The sequence below is a fragment of the Mercenaria mercenaria genome, chromosome 11, assembly GCF_021730395.1.
Source record: "Mercenaria mercenaria strain notata chromosome 11, MADL_Memer_1, whole genome shotgun sequence".
NCBI lineage: Eukaryota > Metazoa > Mollusca > Bivalvia > Venerida > Veneridae > Mercenaria > Mercenaria mercenaria.
Window position 1 is genome coordinate 6,828,943 of NC_069371.1, and position 20,459 is coordinate 6,849,401.

A 20,459-nucleotide genomic window follows, 5' to 3' on the forward strand; every position below is an offset into this window, starting at 1 on the left:
GCTGGATAGTCCCAATCACTATAGAGTTATGACCCTTGAATTTCTCAAAATTGACAGTGTCCGCTTAACAACTTATGCAGTTTTAATTAAATATTCACCAAACTTAGAATGCATGTGTGCATATTAACTTAGCAAGCTAAATTGTCTGTGCTGTACTGCAGTTATGGCCCTTGAATTAGTTGAAATTGAACATGTAACGCATTTTAAAAGTCAGAAGTAATTTCCTGTGAGAGACTTTTATGTGACAGTTTGCCAGTCTGTTTTATTTTTTTTTTTTGTTTTATTCAATCTGCTTATTTGTCTGCACTTGAGGTCATCATATTAAACTGGTGTGACACCAAACACGCCTCCTTAGTAACTTGTATTTCCAACGATTTTTGCTGAAATTTAAGCTGTCATGATGTTGGAACAACTGTGCAAATTAATGTGCTTTTATATTTCCAAATATCGAACACTGAGGAGCTGTCCGTGAGCTCTGAAAGGTTCAATGATAAATGGTATCAAAGTTTTGTTCATTTGTAACCTTACTTATAGTCACCACCTGCATAGATGCCTCAACCAGAATACTGTTAATATTTCATTTGTGCTTTAGTTCCAGAAGCTTCTTTACCATGCCAGGTGTAAAGCACCCATACATTGGCCTCCTATCCCATGTTATTTATTATGCCCTCCTTCGAAGGAGGGATATATTGTTTTGCAGATGTCGGTCGGTCGGTCTGTATGTAGACCAATCCGTTTCCGGATGATAACTCGGGAACGCTTGGGCCTAGGATCATGAAAGTTGATATGAAGGTTGGTCATAACCTGCAGATGACCCCTATTGATTTTGAGATCTGTAAGTAAAAGGTCAAGGTCACAGTGACCCTGAACAGTTAAACGGTTTCCGGGTGATAACTCAAGATTGCTTGGGCCTAGGATCGTGAAAATTGATAGGGAGGTTGGTCATCATGACCAGCAGATGACCCCTATTGGTTTTGAGATCTGTATGTCAAAGGTCAAGGTCACAGTGACCCTGAACAGTTAAAACGGTTTCCGGACGATAACTCGAGAACGCTTTGGCCTAAGATCATGAAAGATGATAGGGAGGTTGATCATGACCTGCAGATGACCCCTATTGATTTTGAGGTCAGTATGTTAAAGTTCAAGGTCACAGTGACCCGGAACAGTTAAATGGTTTGCGGATGATAGTTTTGGAGATAGAAAATTCTGGTGAAAGCTTTTATGTAAAACTTTCACCAGAATTTTCTAAGTCCAAAAGGTGGCATAATTTGCTCAAAGTACATGTCAGAGTTATGGAACTTGACCCAGTGAGGTTGATAATTGACCTAGAAAAAGAAAAAATACGTTTCAAAGCTATATGCCTTTAAATGATAGCTGTATGTACTTGCATGCAAAAACTTAACCAAGATGTGACGCCGACGGCAACGCCGACACCAGGGTGAGTAGAATAGCTAGACTATTCTTTGAATAGTTGAGCTAAAAAAATACCTTAAGGACCCTTTTTGCTTCATGGGGCTTAATATGTTCTGTATATGTATATTGTCACAAAAAAGGAAGGAATGAAATATGTTTAAATCAAACAATGTTATTGATATGTACATGCCATTTACCATCTTGACAGAGTCATTCCTACATGTTTATGATGATCAACGAAATTAAGGGGAGTAAACTATATTTTCAGAGGTAAGAGAGGGTAGTCTTTTAGAAGATAATAAACAAGAGCTGTCTGTAAGACAGCCAAGCTCAACTATTGGAAATATTGTCCCAGAAGCAGGAAAATATTACCAAAAAAAGGTTAAATATCAGGAGTTTTAAGTTCAAAAGGGGACATAATTTGATCAAAATGCATATCAGAGTTATGGGACTTGCTGCTATCAACTAGTTTTATAACCCCGAAGGCACATGTGAAGTTTCAATACAATCTGTAGTTTTGGAGATAGTAACTTGCATGTAAAACTTAAGTCCAAATGGGGGCACAATTTGGCCAAAATGAAGGTCAGAGTTATGGGACTTAGTGCTATCAACTAGTTTTTTAATCCCGAAGACACATGTGAAGTTTCAATTCAATATCTGCATTAGTTTTGGAGATAGTAACTTGCATGTAAAACTTTAACCAGAATTTTCTAAGTCCAAAAGGGAGCATAATTTGCTCAAAATACATGTCAGAGTTATGGGACTTGACCCAGTGAGGTTGGTAATTGACCTAGAAAAAGAAAAAATAAGTTTCAAATCTAACTGCCTTTAAATGATAGCTTATGTACTTGCACGCAAAACTTTAACCAGAATTTTCCACGCCCAAAAGGGGGGATAATTTGGCCAAAATGAAGGTCAGAGTTATGGGACTTGGTGCTATCAACTAGTTTTATAACCCAGAAGACACGTGAAGTTTCAATTCAATATCTGCCTTAGTTTTGGAGATAGTAACTTGCATGTAAAACTTTAACCAGAATTTTCTAAGTCCAAATGAGGGCATAATTTGCTCAAAATACATGTCAGAGTTATGGAACTTGACCCAGTGAGGTTGGTAATTGACTTAGAAAAAGAAAAAAATAAGTTTCAAAGCGATATGCCTTTAAATGATAGCTGTATGTACTTGCATGCAAAAACTTAACCAAGGTGTGATGCCGACGCCAGGGTGTGTAGAATAGCTAGACTATTCTTTGAATAGTCGAGCTAAAAAAAACAAAAAAACATCGTTTCAGTTTTTGACGAGTTGAACTTAAGAAGCCATTGTTTGGCCCATGAGGAATTTTTATGTCGGTAGTAGATACCGTAAGGGAACTATTACCCACAAATAATCAATAACTAGAAAATGCTTTTGTAAAAAAGCGCATGTCTCCCCCAATGCAAAGTCCTATAGGCAATAGTCAATAGGGGTCAGGAGCGAAAGTCAAAGAGACACTGATGGTTGGCTGCAATAGGGATCATCTACTTGGCATGTCCAGTCATCCCGCTAAATTTCAACACTCGTGGCCTAGTGGTTCTCAAGTTACTGTTCAGGCTCCTGTGACCCTGACCTTTGATCAAGTGACCTCAAAATAAATAGGGGTCATGTACTCTGCATGTCCAATCATCCTATTAAGTTTCAACATTGTAGGTCAAGTGGTTCTCAAGTTATTTCCAAAAAATGATTTTACATGAACAGGCCACCGTGACCTTGACCTTTAATAGACTGACCCCAAAATCAATAGGGGTCATCTACTCTGCATGTTCAATCATCCTATGAAGTTTCAACATTCTGGGTCAAGTGGTTCTCGAGTTATTGATCGGAACTGGTTATCAATGTTCAGGCCCCTGTGACCTTGACCTTTAACAGAGTGACCCCAAAAACAATAAGGGTCATTTACTCTGCATGAACAATCATCCTATGAAGTTTCAACATTCTGGGTTGAGAGGTTCTCAAGTTATTGATTGGAAATGGTTTTCCATGTGCGGGCCCCTGTGACCTTGACCTTTAACAGAGTGACCCCAAAATCGTTAGGGGTCATCTACTCTTTATGTCCAATCATCCTATTAAGTTTCAACATTCTGGGTCAAGTGGTTCTCTAGTTATTGATCAGAAATGGTTTTCAATGTTCAGGCCCCTGTGGCCTTGACCTTTGACGGAGTGATCCCATAATCAATAAGGGTCATCTACTCTTTATGACCAATCATCCTATCAAGTTTCAACATTCTGGGTCAGGTGGTTCTCTAGTTATTGATTGGAAATGGTTTTCAATGTTCAGGCCCCTGTGACCTTGACCTTAGACGGAGTGACCCCAAAATCAATAGGGGTCATCTACTCTTCATGACCAATCATCCTATGAAGTTTCAACATTCTGGGTCAAGTGGTTCTCTAGTTATTGATCGGAAATGGTTTTCAATGTTCAGGCCCCTGTGACCTTGACCTTTGACGGAGTGACCCCAAAATCAATTGGGGTCATCTACTCTTCATGACCAATCATCCTATGAAGTTTCAACATTCTGGGTCAAGTGGTTCTCTAGTTATTGATCGGAAATGGTTTTCAATGTTCAGGCCCCTGTGACCTTGACCTTTGATGGAGTGACCCCAAAAACAATAGGGGTCGTCTACTCCAGCAGCCCTACAACCCTATGAAGTTTGAAGGTTCTAGGTCAAATGGTTCTCCAGTTATTGCTCGGAAATGAAGTGTGACGTACGGACGGATGGACGGACGGAAGGACGGACAGGGCAAAAACAATATGTCTCCTGGGGGAGACATAATAAATAAAGAGAAATAATTCGGCAATATAATTTCAGAATTAAAAAGAATAAAAAACCGAGCACTGACCTTGGGGTACATCGGCTGTTTATATTTACACTTTTTGTATAAGGAAAGGATTGTCCGACGAAAATTCTTTGATGGTCTTTTAAGTAGCTAAATATTAATCTTAGATAATACCCAAAATGCCATATTGTCTAAGTTTGAATGATAAACCCTTATGCCAAACCTTGTATGTGTGACCCTCTACCAAGATTGTTTAAATTATTTTGATTTGTCAAAAAAAACATGTCCGCCAGAGGGCGTGGTCACTTTTCCCTATATGTATATTGTTGAAACTTTAAAAATCTTCTTGTTTGAAACTGCAAGCCCGATTTTAAAATAATTTTACACAAATTCTTATGTGACCTTCTACCAAGATCGTTCAAAGTATTCCGATTCATCAAAAACAAGGCTGCCAGTAGGTGTGGTCACTTCTTCTCTGAATCAGTAATAGCTAGAGCATTGGTATTTGGCATGTGATATCAGATTTGTAATGTCTACCATAATTGTTACCACTCGTGTAGATGATGATGATAAAGATACATTTCAAGTCTTTATCTTATATTGTACTAAAGTAACATCAAGAAAGCAAAGATTGCCAGAAAATTTTAAGTATGAAAGGCGCATAATTCTGTCAAAAATGCAATCAGAGTTATGGGGATTGTAACACATTATAAAGAAATATTTTTAATTTCAAGTTATTATCTTTTAAAGAACCAAAGATATGTCTAAAAACAAAGCTTTCAAAAAAAATTTAACATGGAAATAATTCAAAATATAACAAATTTGTGACCTTGACCTTGGGTATAAAGGTCCCAGCCCCTTCACATACTTTGTTTGTATGCTGGACAATGTTAATGTGAACTTACAGTAAGATATAAGCAATAGTAACAAAGATATGACACAAAAACAAAGGTTGCCGAAAAACTTTAACCTTAAAAATAACCAAAGTATAACACCTTGGTGACCTTGACCTTGGGTATAATGGGCCCAGCCCCTGCATATACTTTTATGCTGGACAATGTTTATGTGAAGTTACATTAAGATATAAGCAATAGTAACAAAGATATGACAGAAAAACAAAGGATGCCGAAAAACTATCAAGAAAGCTCACGCCGATGCTGGAAGAGTAGAATACGCTCCCTATTCTCCAAATATAGGAGCTAAAAAGTGAGTCGGTATTTCATGTGTTCTCTATAGGACAGTTTATTTAGCCAAAGACGGTCAGTTAGGAAACTGAAAACCTGTTAGTTATGTAATGTATCTTATGCATTATAAGGCAGATTATTATAGATAAACACATAATCTATACATGTAATTTTTAATTTCAAATTAGGAAAATGTAGGTAAATAAACTTTTCTATTGTAGATCTAGACAAAACATAAGCTAAAAAGACATGTTTTTCTCTATTGAGTATGCTGAACAAGGCCAGTTATGTAACGTATCTTAGGAAAATCGTAACTGTTAATCAAGGTGTGATGCAAACGCCAAGAGTAGGATGACTCTTATTCTTTGAATAGTCAAGCTAAAACGTTCTGTAGACGGAGTATATTGTACAGTCTGAATGCCAGCATACATGCGAATGTGACTCAGAGATTGTAGATATTTTTTTGTCTCTTGTGGGAAATGTAAGCAACTACTAACCAATCCAAAACTAGAGCTATCACTAAAGGTGAATAATGTACCCGCTGCATGCACTGACACAGTACATTGCAATTTGACGCAACCAAGATTGCATAATTATGTGGACTGTATGTATACAGTATAGTAACAAAATACATAGTCCCATAACTACTGTGAAATCATTTAATTTCGTCAGCACGAAATTTCGCGGTTTTGACCAAAACGGCTGTTTCATGGGGACGTAAATTCGTGGATTTTCAATTTTTGAAAAATCAAAAATCAAAAAGAAATAATTTCCACAGGAATAGATCTACTAGTACTTCTGTCCTTACATGAGAAACCTACACGTGTCAAACAGCGCTACCATGGTTACCGAATTTGCAATCAATGCCGCGGGAGATTAGCGAGTGATCATGTGCCAATTAACGACTGCGTTATCTATAGTTATACGAACCCTAATTTGTAAAACTTTTTAGAACCGTGAAATATTCAATGAGAAAAGTCGGCGCCAATTAAAAAGTGTCAAAACCGTAGCACCTTGCACAATTACCATTCATAATTGAAACAAATATAAAGTTGATCATTTGATCGTGTTTTAAACAAGAACTATTTATTTTACCGCAAATTAAAACATACTATTAAAGATTTCAAGAATGTAGTGCTAGTATAACCATAATAATTCTTACATAAACTATTATAAACTGGTCCGACTTTTTTTTTGGCAAAAGGAATGCGCGTCTGCATCTAAAATTACAAGCTGTTGAACTTGTGCATGTGTTATTTCCTGCCGAGAAATGTGTAATCTGAATTAGGTATAAATGCATGGGATACAAGTCTTACAATTAATATGTAATATTTAATACTTCCAAAGTCGTAGTATTTTACTACATGTCATTAAAATAAAGGTTAGTGTAAAAACATTGCATAGCAGGCCGTAAAAAATCATATAATAGCCGTATTATAGTGTAGTTGGCACGTGACGCTACGTCAAACTTCTTTATTTAGTATCTACTTTCACTTCGACAAACATATCATAAACAAACCAAGGGTACATTTCTAAATGAAATAGTCGGTTTTGTTTCCACGCATACTTATGTTTATCGTTGATGGAGATTCCATAAACTACACGAAAGCTGCAGGTTAGTACTGCCGCATGCATATAACTACGGATCAGATCGAACGGCTATGGTGTCAATTTTGGCGACTTTGCGTAAAATTAAAAATTATCGTGGGCATAATTTGTTCCTTGGGACTTAAATTCGTGGTTGAGCTCAACCACGAAATCCACGAAAATTAATCCCCCACGAATAATAATGATTTCACAGTATGCAGAATATTTATCTAATGGAACGTAACATGCACCATGCACAACTAGGGATAGTACTGATCCCTTGTGTGAAGTTTCATTAAATTGTGTGCAAGGGTTCGGGTGATTAGGCGCGCACAAGATTGCATATGCAGACTGCATGTACATAGTATGTTAACAAGAAACAAAGTCCCATAACTCTGCAATTTTTGTTGTTGAAAGAACCTAACATGCCCCATGCACAACAACAGTTCACTTGTGTAAAGTTTCATTAAATTGTGTCAATGGGATGAGGAGAGATGGTGTGCACAAGATTGTGTCTATGTATATAGTATAGTAAGGCCTAAAAAAAGAAGTTGTTTGTTTCCAGTGACATGGCCAAAAAAAATAGGGTAGGTAGGTAGGCATTTTTTTTTTTTTTTTTTTTTAAACCTAACACCATCATAGTTTCAAACAGGGAGATTATAAACCTTATAAACATGCATCCTATAGTTATGTTTGATTTACACCTGAATGTACAATGACTTTGATGATGTTTTAGCAATATAAAATGCCATTTGTTTGTGTATTTAAATATTATGAAATAAATATTTGCTTTACGTTTGTGTTTTGTTGTTGTTGTTTTTTCATTTCCAGAGTAGCCAATCCGATTAGCTCAATAGGTACAGCAGTCGATCTACGGATCAAGTGGTCATAGGATCGTTGTGTCCTATATCATTCATTCTCCACCGCTAATTCATCTGGAGAAGTTGGCAATTACTTGCGGAGAACATGGTTTATATTTGATTAAACATGAAACTTGAATGAAATCTTGTTGTGGATTCTCTCTTTAAATAATAATGTTAATATTGAATATTATTCAACAACCAACATTTATATTTCAAACTAAAACCAAGTAAAAGCACACTGGCCAGGAATATGATTTGCATCTTTGATCTGCATTGAGATTAATACCATCACCCCCTACTCCAGTCTAAAATTCTGGATTAACTGGAAATGCTAGACAATGGAGTTTTGACTGGTGTATGCCCAAATTGTGAATTAATAAAGCTGCAAGTGGTTGTTCAACATCTTACTACTATAAATCCAGGGTTTTCCCTACGAAATTTATGTCCCCCTAAATTTATTTTTCTGGAAAAAAAGGGACTATTTTGGGGGACATGTTTGGATTTGCTTGAATACTTTGATACTCTTTTGGGCTTTTAATAGTTTAAATTGATCAACTTTTAATTAATTTGAAAAATTGTTTTTTGGGGAAAACTCATGCCCCCCTTTGCTAAGAAAAGGGGGACCTCAAAAAGTGGTAAATTTACCACCTTTTTTGGGGCTAGGGAAAACCCTGTAAATCCCATCTAAAACCTGACTTTTCAAGACTCTGCAGGCCTCGACCTTAACTTTTTTCAGCAGGTCCACCAACTGCTGAAATCTAGTAGACTTGCTCAGACTTTAGTGGACCTCCAATTCTATCACATAAATTTGATGTTGTAGACGTCATAACTTCATATGGCTCAAAGAAACAGGACTTATTTCTAAAATAATTAAAAATGAAGACTGTAGCAATCTGTTATCCCGAAAAATAATTATTTTGAAAAGTGTCCCAAAATATGGACACAATAATCATCATCCACCCGACGTCGACCCGTGTTGAAAATGAAAAAAAAAATTAACAATTATCAGTAATTATTCTGATGATAAACTAAGTAATTAGCCTTGTTTTCACCATCAATTAACACCCACTCAAAGAGCTAAAAGAAGTGTGTCAGTTATTATGGCATCTGGAGTGGAGATCAAAGCGGTATAGTTGCCCGAGATTGTCATGGCATTACGTCATGTTTTCGCGCCATGTGACACATCACTGTCTGATCGTACTTTCTCGATTCCTTAAATTGTTGAGAAGAAATCAATAAAAAAGTTTTTTATCTTTTTTTAAAAGCGAATGTGCAATATCCCGAATAAACTGACATGTAAATGTGTCGTGAACGATGATAGTGGATAGCCTACCTCTGTGACCTATTTGCCCTCAAGGAATTTACATTTATTGTTTGAAAAGAATATCTAACAAAGTGTTGTGTCAAAAAATACATGTACTATGAATAATTTAAAACTTATTAAAATCCGTAACAACATCATACTGCTTTATTTTAAAACCACATTTCTATTTACGTTCACGAGGTCACGTAACCTATTCTGCCGTGCTAACAAATCTGTTTGCCAAAACTCGTTTTACGCCATGTATTTAAATTGCTGCCGCTTTTTCATTAAGATTTTTTAATTGTGTTTTTTGTACATTCTGGTCAAGAGTCTGAATTTTATTACCATAGTATGTACCGTTTATTTACTTTAAGAAAGAAGTAAATAATCAAGATCGCGCTGTTTGAAATTTTACAAAACATTATATGAAAATCTGATCGTTTTTAAAGAATTTTGCCTGCATTCCTGTCGATATCTTATTAAAATTGTTATAGAACTCAAACTGCATTAGTTCTCAAGCGGTGTTGAAAATTTGAAGCGATTACATTGAAAAATGAATGCACCACACGCGTTTATTGTGTCAAAAGTAACCGCGATGTAAATAAGATATTACGATAGGGCGCACGTGTTTGTGGAATGGAAAATTACCAGCATGACGTTTTGATATTTTTACGATTCGCCGGTAAATTCCAGTCAATCCAGGTAATTTTGCCTGATGTATTAATTTCTCAATTTGGTAAAGTTACCACGTACAAAACCACTCGCCCGATCGGTGGAGTAGTCCATTCGTGCAAAGAGCTATAAAAATAATAATATACTTATTTGCAAAAATATGCGGCCCGATTTTACTGCTAAAAAAGTTTAGGGTCGGCGGTAAAAAAATAGGGTAGGTCGGGCCACCGGAAACAAACAACTTTTTTTTTTACGCCTAACAAACAAGAGCTGTCTCCATAGGATGACACATGCCCCCGATGGCAATTTGAATAAATAGTTATGGCCGATGTTAGAGTTTAGGACCTTTGACCTATGGACCTGGGTCTTGCGCGCGACACGTCGTCTTACTGTGGTACACATTCATGCCCAATAATTTTAAAATCCATGCATGAATGACAAAGATATGGACCGGACACACCCATCAATGCACTATCATGAAATAAGACCTTTAACGTCTAAGTGTGACCTTGACCTTTGAGCTACAGACCTGGGTCTTGCGCGTGACACGTCGTCTTACTGTGGTACACATTCATGCCAAGTTATTTGAAAATCCATCCATGGATGACAAAGATATGGACCGGACACGAATGCACTATCATGAAAAATGACATTTAACGTCTAAGTGTGACCTTGACCTTTGAGCTACGGACCTGGTCTTGGGCGGGACACGCCGTCTTACTGTGGTACACATTCATGCCAAGTTATTTGAAAATCCATCCATGGATGACAAAGATATGGACCGGACACGAAAATTGCGGACAGACCGACAGACTGTTCAAAAACTATATGCCTCCCTTCAGGGGCATAAAAAACAAAGTCCTGTAACTCTGCAATTTTCTTTCTGAAAGAAGCTAACATGCCCCGTGCACAACTACTGTTGTTACTGATCACTTGTGTGAAGTTTCATTAAATTGTGTCAAGAAGGGGATGAGGAGAGATGATGCACACAAGATTGTGTCCATGGACAGACAGACAACCTTAAACCAGTATACCCTCCCCTGCCCCACACCCACTTACAACTTTGTTGTCCGGGGGGGGGGGGGGTTACACTGATCAAAAATGTTGGTCTAGTTTGTTTCTTTAGGTAACTGTTTCAACAAAATGATATAAATACATTGGAACAATCAGTTACACTTTATTATTTGACATTATCAATCAAAACACATATTATCCACATTTTACTGTACCTATTGTCACTTTTAAACATTATTTTAATATCTTATCTTATAGATTTTTACTAGTAAGTATAACTGTCTTTCTTTCAGTCATTTGAACTTTGATGTTACATTCAGGGATTTTCACTACCACCTTTGAACATTACTTGAATGATACTTAAAATAATTCTGTCTACATCTCACACTCACATTTGAAAATATTTTGCACTAATGTCACACAGAGTGAGTGGCATGTTTATCTCCGCTTTTCTTCCAGTGTTCAGCAGAGTCCAGCCTTCAGTATCATGAGAGTTAACTTAAACAGATAATAAAAAGTTTATTGCGCCTATTTGACAGGTAACTTCAGTTATCTGTCTGAATTTTCCATAGAAAAGCTACACTTTGGTGTCATTATAACAGTATGGAAGAACATCCTAAGTTAATGTTACTGTTTGATTTTCCTGTGTGGACTTCTCTGGTCAGTGTAACTACATGGAAACTCTTAATAGCAATGTTCTAGTCCACATTACTGTGTGGTAGAATCAGTAGCAAGATTCTGGGTCAGTGTCACTGTGTGGTAGACTCGTTAGCAATGTTCTGAATCAAAGTTACTGTAAAGAAGACACAGAAGCAAAGCTCTGGGTTCGTGTTACTGTGTGGTAGACTCAATAGCAATTTTCTAGTCAGCATTACTGTGTGGTAGAATCAGTAGCAAGATTCTGGGTCAGTGTCAGTGTGGTAGACTAGGTAGCAATGTTCTGAATCAGAGTTACTGTAAAGAAGACATAGAAGCAAAGCTCTGGGTTCGTGTTACTGTGTGGTAGACAATAGCAATTTTCTAGTCAGCATTACTGTGTGGTAGACTCAGTAGCAATGTTCTGGGTTAGAGTTATTAAATGGTAGATTTTCCTGATGGTAGTCTCAGCTCTTTTAAATTCCAGCCAGTTAAGATAAAGCGATTTCATCTGATCAGATCTGTATCCTACTACCTGGTTGATCATCAATGACTCCCTGTGAAGCAGATCCAACTTCTTAGCTAAGATGCAACTGAAATAATGCAACAATATTAATCAGTAAGATAAACAACAGCTCTTAGCTAGACAGCGAATAATACATTATGTATAGGACACCAGAGCTATTACTGGAATAAGCAATACCCCTAAAATACTTCTTTACCTAAGAAACAGCATGTAAAGTGTAAAGTTTCTGTACTGACAAGTATATTTCAAACTGGAGCTATCACTAAAGGAATTTCATACACTCAGACACAGCTACAGAGAAAGTGAAATCATGACCTTTGACCATCAAATGAGATCTTCACCTAGGACTTAGTAACCTTGATTATGCACTTTGCATGTCATCTGGATGATGTTAAAAACTGATGCTACTTTTATGAAGTTTATTCTAGTGGTTTGAAAATACTGACTGGACACAAGTTGAAGATATATGATCATTTGAGTTCTGTGACCTTGACCTTGGAACTAGTACCCTTGGTTGTGTGCTATGTAAGATATCTTGATGAGGCAAATAACTGATGCTACTTTTATAAAAATCTTCCCGACAGTTTAGAAGATATGGAGCAGACATGAAGTTAAGCTACTTGACCTTTTACCTTAAACTGTGACCTTGATATTTGACATAGTGAAACGGTTTATGTACTCTGTACCTTGTCTTGATGAGGTAAAAAACTGATGTTAGTTTTGTGAAAATCTTCCAAGCAGTTAGGAAGATATGGAACTAACATGAATTATAGATGGAGGGACATGGGAAACTCTATTTTGCGTTAGGGGGTAGTAGGGAAATGTGCGAGCGATGAGGGGGTGGGGGAGGGGGAAGGAATTGCTCTGATTGGATCCCGAAACAGTTTCTAGGGTGAGTGGAGGGTTGGAAGTGAGCAGATGGCAGATTGTTGGAGGATTTGTTTATTTATTTTGGGGTTTTCAACATTATTTCATTATAAGCTGTGGGCAGTTAACCTAACCAGTGTTCCTAGGTTCTGTACCAGTACAAACCTATTCTCCACAGGTAACTACCAACTTCCTTACATGAATCAGAGGTGGAGGACAAATGATTTCAGACACCATGAAGAACAAAAGGGCCATGATGACCCTGGATCAATCACCTGAGTAATATGGGCTACATATATCAAATGTCAAACTGATGCTAAAATATTAAGAAAGTAGGTCAGTAGGTCTTATTCATTGTCATTGAAAGTCAGTTTTAAGATCAGTGTGCAAAACTGTACATGTCACCCAAATTTAGGGCTGTATCTTAAAAAAACAAGAAAGTAGGTCAGGCAGGGTCTCTTTTCACCCCAGGGGCATAATTCAAACAATCTTGTTAGAAATCAACTAGGCAATGACACATATCAAATATCAAAGGCCTTTGGCCTAATTTTTTTAAATTTTTTTTTTATGTTTTTCCTATATAAGTCTGTTGGAACACCTTGGGTGGGGCCTCTTTTCAAGTAAGGGGCATAATTTGAATAATCTTGGTATAGAGGACCATTAGGCAATGCGACATACCAAATATTAAAAGCCTAGGCCTTCCAGTTTCATACAAGATTTTTTAAAGTTTTTCCTAATAGTATATGAATATAATGTAAAACTATGGACCCCCCATGGAAGGGCCTCTTTTCACCCCAGGGTAATAATTTGAACAATCTTGGTAGAGGACCATAAGAAATGCTACATACAAAACATCAAAGGCCTAGGTCTTATGGTTTCAGACAAGAAGATTTTATATACAAGTCTAGTTAAACCATGTGACCCCAGCCTGAGCTAGTGGGGTAAAATTGAAGACACTTGGTAAAAGTACCAATAGAGGATGCTACATACCAAATATCAAAGCCCTATGCTCTGCGGTTTTGGACAAGAAGATTTTCAAAGTTTTTCTATATATAAGTTTATAGTAACCATGTGACCCCTGGGGCGGGGCCATATTTGACCCTAGGGGGATACTTTGAACAAACTTTGTAGAGAACTATTTGATGATGTTACATACCAAATACCAAAGCCCTAGGCCCTATGGTTTTGGATGAGGATTTTCAAAGTTTTTCCCTATATAAGTCTATATAAACCATTAATTTGACCCCAGGGTGGGCCATATTTAACCCTAGGGGGATAATTTGAACAATCTCAGTAGAGGACCACTAGATGATGTTACATAAACAAGGAGCTGCGTTCAATAAAGGCTTGATGCCCCCCCAGTGGCATCCTTGTCGATAGATTTTGCATCCAAGTCCAAAACAAGGTCAAGGTAAAGGTCAAACTGAGGTCAGTAAATGTTTGAAGATGAGGAATGGTCACAGTTTACATCTGTATTAGTATCAATTATTTCTTGTAAGGGTTATTGATGCTAGACGAAATGGTATCATTTGGTTAACCAAGAGATGGCCCATATAAAGCAACCAAAGTCCAAAATGACGTCAAGGTCAAAGTCAAACTGAGGTCAGGTGATGTCTGAAGATGAGGAATGGTCACAGGTAACATCTGCATTAGTATCAAGTCATTCTAGTAAGGGGTATTGATGTTGGACGAAACGGTCCCATTTGGTTAACCTCGTACGGACGAATGAACGAACAGATGGACAGGACAATCACTATATGCCTCCCACATCAGTAGATGCTGGGGGCATAAAAATATTAAAGCCCTAAGCCCTGTGGTTTTGGACAAGAAGATTTTCAAAGATTTTCCTATATAAGTCTATATAAACCATAATTATGACCCCCCAGGGCGGGGCCATATTTGACCCTAGGGGGATAATTTGAACTAACTTGTTTGAGGACCATTAGATGAGGCCACATACCAAATGTCAAAGCCCTAGCTACTGTGGTTTTGGACAAGATTTTTTAAGTTTTTCCTTTCGGTTGCCATGGCAACCAGAGTTCTGCATGGATTTCAATTCTTTGGGCAATTTCGATAGGGGGCACCCAAGGATCATTTCTGTGAAGCTTAGTGAAAATCTGCCCAGTTGTTTTGAAGAAGATTTTTGAAATTTACAATGTAGCCATATAGAGAGAATAAGCCCTGCCCCACTGGTGGCCATGTTTTTCACCGAAACAATATGGCTTAGGCAATTTTGGTAGAAGGTCACCGAGAGATAATTTCTACAAAATATTTTTGAAATCCGGCTAACAGTTTCTGACAAGACCATTTTCAAAGTTTTTCCTTTCTGCATGGAATTAAATTCTTTGGGCAATTTCGAAAGGGGGCCACCCAAGGATCATTCCTGTGAAGTATGGTGTAAATCTGCACATGGTTCTGAAGAAGAAGATTTTTTTTACAAATTGTTGACACACAATGAATGATGGACATCAAGCAGTCACAAAGCTCACCTTGTCACTACATGACAGGTGAGCTAACAAAATGCTGAAGGAGATTCTTTTGATTAACACCTAAAATTTGAAGTCAATATGCATGAAGACAGGCTGCGTACTTTAACCTTTAGCCTGCTGGCAGCAGGTGTTTCTGCCTTTGCAGTCTGATCATGGTCTACACTGTTCGCTATTCAGTCAGTAAATTTTTGGTAAACAGCTCTTCAAATCATAAACGGTACTGCCCAAATTGAATGATGGACCAGTTCATTATAAAAATTTAGCAGGCTAAATTTGTTTGTTTGTTTTGGGTTTAACGCCGTTTTTCGACAGTATTTCAGTCATGTAACGGCGGGCAGTTAACCTAACCAGTTTTCCTGGATTCTGTACCAGTACAAAACCTGTTCTCCGCAAGTAACTGCCAACTTCCCCACATGAATCAGAGGTGGAGGACTAATGATTTCAGACACAATAACGTTTATCAAATAGTCACGGAGAACATACGCCCCGCCCGAGGATCGAACTCACGACCCCGAGACCCGTAGACCAGCGCTCTTACCTACTGAGCTAAGCGGGCTAGCTTTAGCAGGCTAAAGGTTAAAACTATTAAATAGGAATTAGCAATTACAAGCAGTAATTTTTTACGATCTGATTGTGCTGATCTCTCCGTGTATCACATGGAATTCAACATCTTTGTGTTAAATTGTGATTTTCATTTCCACTGTTGGGTCTCTTTACAAATGCACAAATGTGATTGTGTTATTTCTTTTTTTTTTTTGTTGGATTTAACGTCGCTCCAACATATGATAGGTCATATGGCGACTTTCCAGCTTTAATGGTGGAAGACCCCAGATGCCCCTCCATGCATTATTTCATCACGAGCGGGCACCTGGGTAGAACCACCGACCTTCCGTAAGCCTGCTGGATGGCTTCCTCACATGAAGAATTCAACACCCTGAGTGAGGCTCGAACCCACATCGATAAGGGGCAAGTGATTTGAAGCCCAGCTACCTTAACCACTCGGCCACAGAGACCCCTCTATTATGTTATTTCATCTTTATGAAATCTGACACATGACAGAATTACAGATAGTGCTAGATCTATTGAAACAAGTGCTTCAAACAGGAATTTTTGAGAATAACATGTGCTTTTTTGAAGTATTTCAGCATAGTTAGGTGATATATGCCAGACTATAAATACTAAAGCTTGTTTGAAAGCTTATATGAGCCGTGCCATGAGAAAACCAACCGAGCATTTGTGACCAGCATGGATCCAGACCAGCCTGCGCATCCACGCAGTCTGGTCAGGATCGTCTGGAACCATGCTGGTGGCAAATGCACTATGTTGGTTTTCTCATGGTGCGGCTCATATATATATATAATCAAAAAGATGTTTAAGATATACAGATTTGGAGAAATTTCTCATATACATAATTATACTCACTTGAAGAATAAAGATACTCCTACGTATGGAATGTCTGGGCTTTTACAAATGTACTTCCTGGCTCACATTCTGTCTGCACCACCAACAACCATGGGGATTTTCAGGAGCTGTAATTTTCATCAGATTCTGATCAGATTTGGTTGAAAGTTAAACAAAATTAATGGTCATTAACACTTATTTGTGTGTTTACTGACTGCATAATACATGTCGAAATTCCACTGTAGGTATTTTGAAAATTTGATTTTCCTATCCTAGCAACCAGGATAGTTATTTTAGCACGAGTATAAAATTTAGTAAAGATACTTCACATAAATATGAGAACTTCTGTATTATGTTTGTCAAATATTTACATTAATTTAACAAATATATATCTAGCCAAGGTTCATGACAAATTCAATTTGTAACATTCTTATTACCTCCCTTTACTTATCTTTGCTGCACAAACAGGATATGTTGGAAATGAATGAATCCAAAGCTATAGACTGTTTTAAAACTTTCCTGTTTAAGATTGTTGACATATATATGAATATCAAACACAAATGTAAATCTAGAAATTACATTTAAATCAAAAGCAATAGTCCTCTTAATCCCCCACCACTGCTTCAAGTATAATAAAAATAATTAAAAAAAAGTTTATTGGAACCACTCGCAAGTCCACTTCCCAGAAAAACCAGTACTGGTGTAGTATGAGGTCATGGTGGTGACCCCAGTGGGGCTCGAGCCCACGACCCCTGGACTGAGTGGCCGATACCTTGTCAACTAGAACACCACTCCCCTAAAATTATACACAGTGGTGTGGGAGATGTATTGATTTACTCCAGTCTCTGTGTGTGTGTATGTGTGTCTGTCTGTCACAAATCTTGTACACACTCTAAGCCAAACATTTCTCATCCAATCTTCACCAAACTTGAACAAAATGTGTTTGACCATAAGACCTCGGCCAAGTTCGATCATTAGCCAAATCTGCCCGGGTATTTGAATTATGGCCGTTGAGTTACTGATGGGAACCATTCATCTGAACTATCCAGGCAAACTAGACATTAATGATAGGAACCACTCATCCAAACCATCCAGACCTCCAATACATTACTGATCAGAACCATTCATCCACACCCACACCGCTTCGAATCACTAAAGGATTAGGCAGTTGTGGGAGACATGCGCTTTTCTCAAAAGCGCTTTAGTTGAGTTTAACAACATTGAAAGGGCAACACACTGGATTTTTGGCCTATACCATATCAAAAGTCTAGTGCAAAGGCAGTCTAAAGGGCAATACAACAGTGAACCTGCTACAGAGAATAAAACAAATTAATTTTATTTCCATATTGTCAATTTAGCTTGCTGCTTGAGCCTTTTTGCCAGGAAATATTTCAATTTTGTTCATGCAGTTATACAGTAAAGTAAGGTGACAGCCATGTGTCTTAAGTCGGACAACTGATTTAGCTAAACCCTGTCTAAGTAAGTTCTGTAACACAATACTCACTTTAAATTGGAGGTATACACCTGGTTGATCTATGCATGGATGTCTTCCACACAAGGCCAGGTGATTTCATGCTTACAGCCATTGGAACACAACCACTCTCATTCTGAAATTATTGATAAAAAGAAAAGAAAAAGCTGCCAAAAGAATGGAAGAACATGGCCTAAAATATTTGCATCTAGCAGATATCAAGTTAAGAGATACTGTCAAAAGTTTTATATTTATAAAATATCAATTTTCACAGAATCAGCAAATAGAGACATTTTTAGGAACTGGCTATTAAATAAAGAAACAAAAGTTTAAATATTTTCTACTATGATACTGGCTTACTTCAAAGAAAATTCAGATGCTATTAACTGTCACAATTTTGACCATTTCATTGATCTAAACTATTTGACCTATGTGTCGGTATAAAGAATTATATTCAAGAGGAGAGTACAACAAAACTTAACCCTTGGTCATAAGTATTTTTTGTAATTATGAAAGTGCATGTGAACTTGTTCAGCATGAGCAGCTACACCAAGGCCTTATCATGTCCAATAAACTTATAAGTGCTTACTTTATAACACTTCTTAAAAGAAATTAAGACTGAATACAAAAAAATGAAAAAATATTTGACAGTACTTGGTAAAAATTCAGATGGCTTACAAAACAATTGTCATATTATTTTGCCTATGAAAAATATATTTTGGAAAGTCCTTGTCCTAGAAAAAGAAGTTAGATGTCATGTGTATATTGCCAACAAGTTAAACAGATATCAGCAATTGCTGGCAGATTAAGACCTAGTACAGTGACAAATCTTGAAAATCCTTGATTGCACCTCTCTCAACACAGGAACAACAGTCGTCTAGCAAACCGCTGGCCCAGAAATGTAGATCTGTTGCTCCCAAACGACTCCACGCTGTGGATATATTGTCACCAGAATCCTTAACGGTACCGTTAGTAGTCTTGATTGGCAGTCAAAAGGATCAAAGAATTTATTACAGATAGACCTTTGAAATATGGAAAAGAAACAAATGCTGAAAATGGAAGGCGAAAAGAACCTGACAATTTCCTATTCCCATCTCTCTCAACACTGGAGAAACCATCATCTAAACACTGCCGGCCCAATATTGTAGACTAGCATCTCCAACACGACTCCACGCTGCGGATATATTGTCACCGGGATCCTAAATGGCATCGATAGCTGTGTGGATCAACAGTAAAGGGATCTGTCAGGCCTCAACATCAGTAAAAAAAAGAAAAAAAAAGCTTGGCCAGAAAACAGCACCAATGGAAACCTATCATATCAGAACTTTATTTACCAAAGTTAACAATTTTAATAATTTACTGCTAAATCTTAAAGACCATAACAAAATTTAATGAAGCAAAAAATATAATTTTAAAGACATGTTAAAAAAATCACCAAGGTGTAGCAAACTCATGACTATCTACTGGCACTACATCATGCACTGCTATCATTTCAGCTTCATACTTTTTAACCTTTACCTGAACAAAGACTGCAAAGATGACTAATTAAAAGAAAACTTAGCAAAAATGAAAGCTAGCCAAGCCTCATCAGATACAAGACCAATATTATACTGAATAAAAAAAAAAGCTAACCATGTATTGCTACTTTGCCACTGTTTTGAAAAATTAACGTTTGAAAGATAAATCCTAAAGTTGATACTGGCTACATGTAATTCATTTAAAAATGTACTTTTCTATACTTGAACTTGTATCTCAATAAAAAAACTTACTTTGTAGTAAAACGGAGGCTGATTATGTGAGTGACTTGAAATCAGCTCAACAGAGTAACCAAACTTTCACTTCATTGCAGAAAAAATTGGCTACTGTACAACCATTCTATACTATATGAAATACAAGGTTTTTGCCACTGATTTACTTGAATAATACTAAATCCTATTTTACCTTTGAGTGGCATTCTATTGAAAGATAAAAATGCAAATGTACTCGAGTTTGTGCATTATCCACTGTAACTTGAAAACTCTATTAGAAATTAAATCCACTTAGAAATATTTTGCCAGAGTGATACAAAAATTAAATCAACTTTAACCTTGCAACTGTGTTTTACAAATTAAACTAGAGTTGTCGCAGGAGTGACGAATTATACCCCCACAGAACTTGTCACAGAAGAAGCCAAAGTCAAATCTGAACTTGCTTGACCTTTACCCTATTGACCTCAAGATC

General features: G+C 37.2%; 1 long non-coding RNA gene across 2 annotated transcripts in view; it reads right to left on the reverse strand.

Moving 5' to 3' along the window:
- Window positions 1-7,124: 7,124 nt before the first annotated feature.
- LOC128546998 (uncharacterized) overlaps window positions 7,125-20,459 on the reverse strand; it is a 50,846-nt gene continuing 37,511 nt past the window's right edge. For both annotated transcript variants that reach the window (XR_008366250.1, XR_008366251.1), the window contains 3 exons: window positions 18,273-18,375; window positions 16,790-16,896; window positions 7,125-12,078 (listed from right to left, as the gene is read on the reverse strand). This is a non-coding gene — a long non-coding RNA (uncharacterized LOC128546998). The remainder of the gene's footprint in view (window positions 12,079-16,789; window positions 16,897-18,272; window positions 18,376-20,459) is intronic.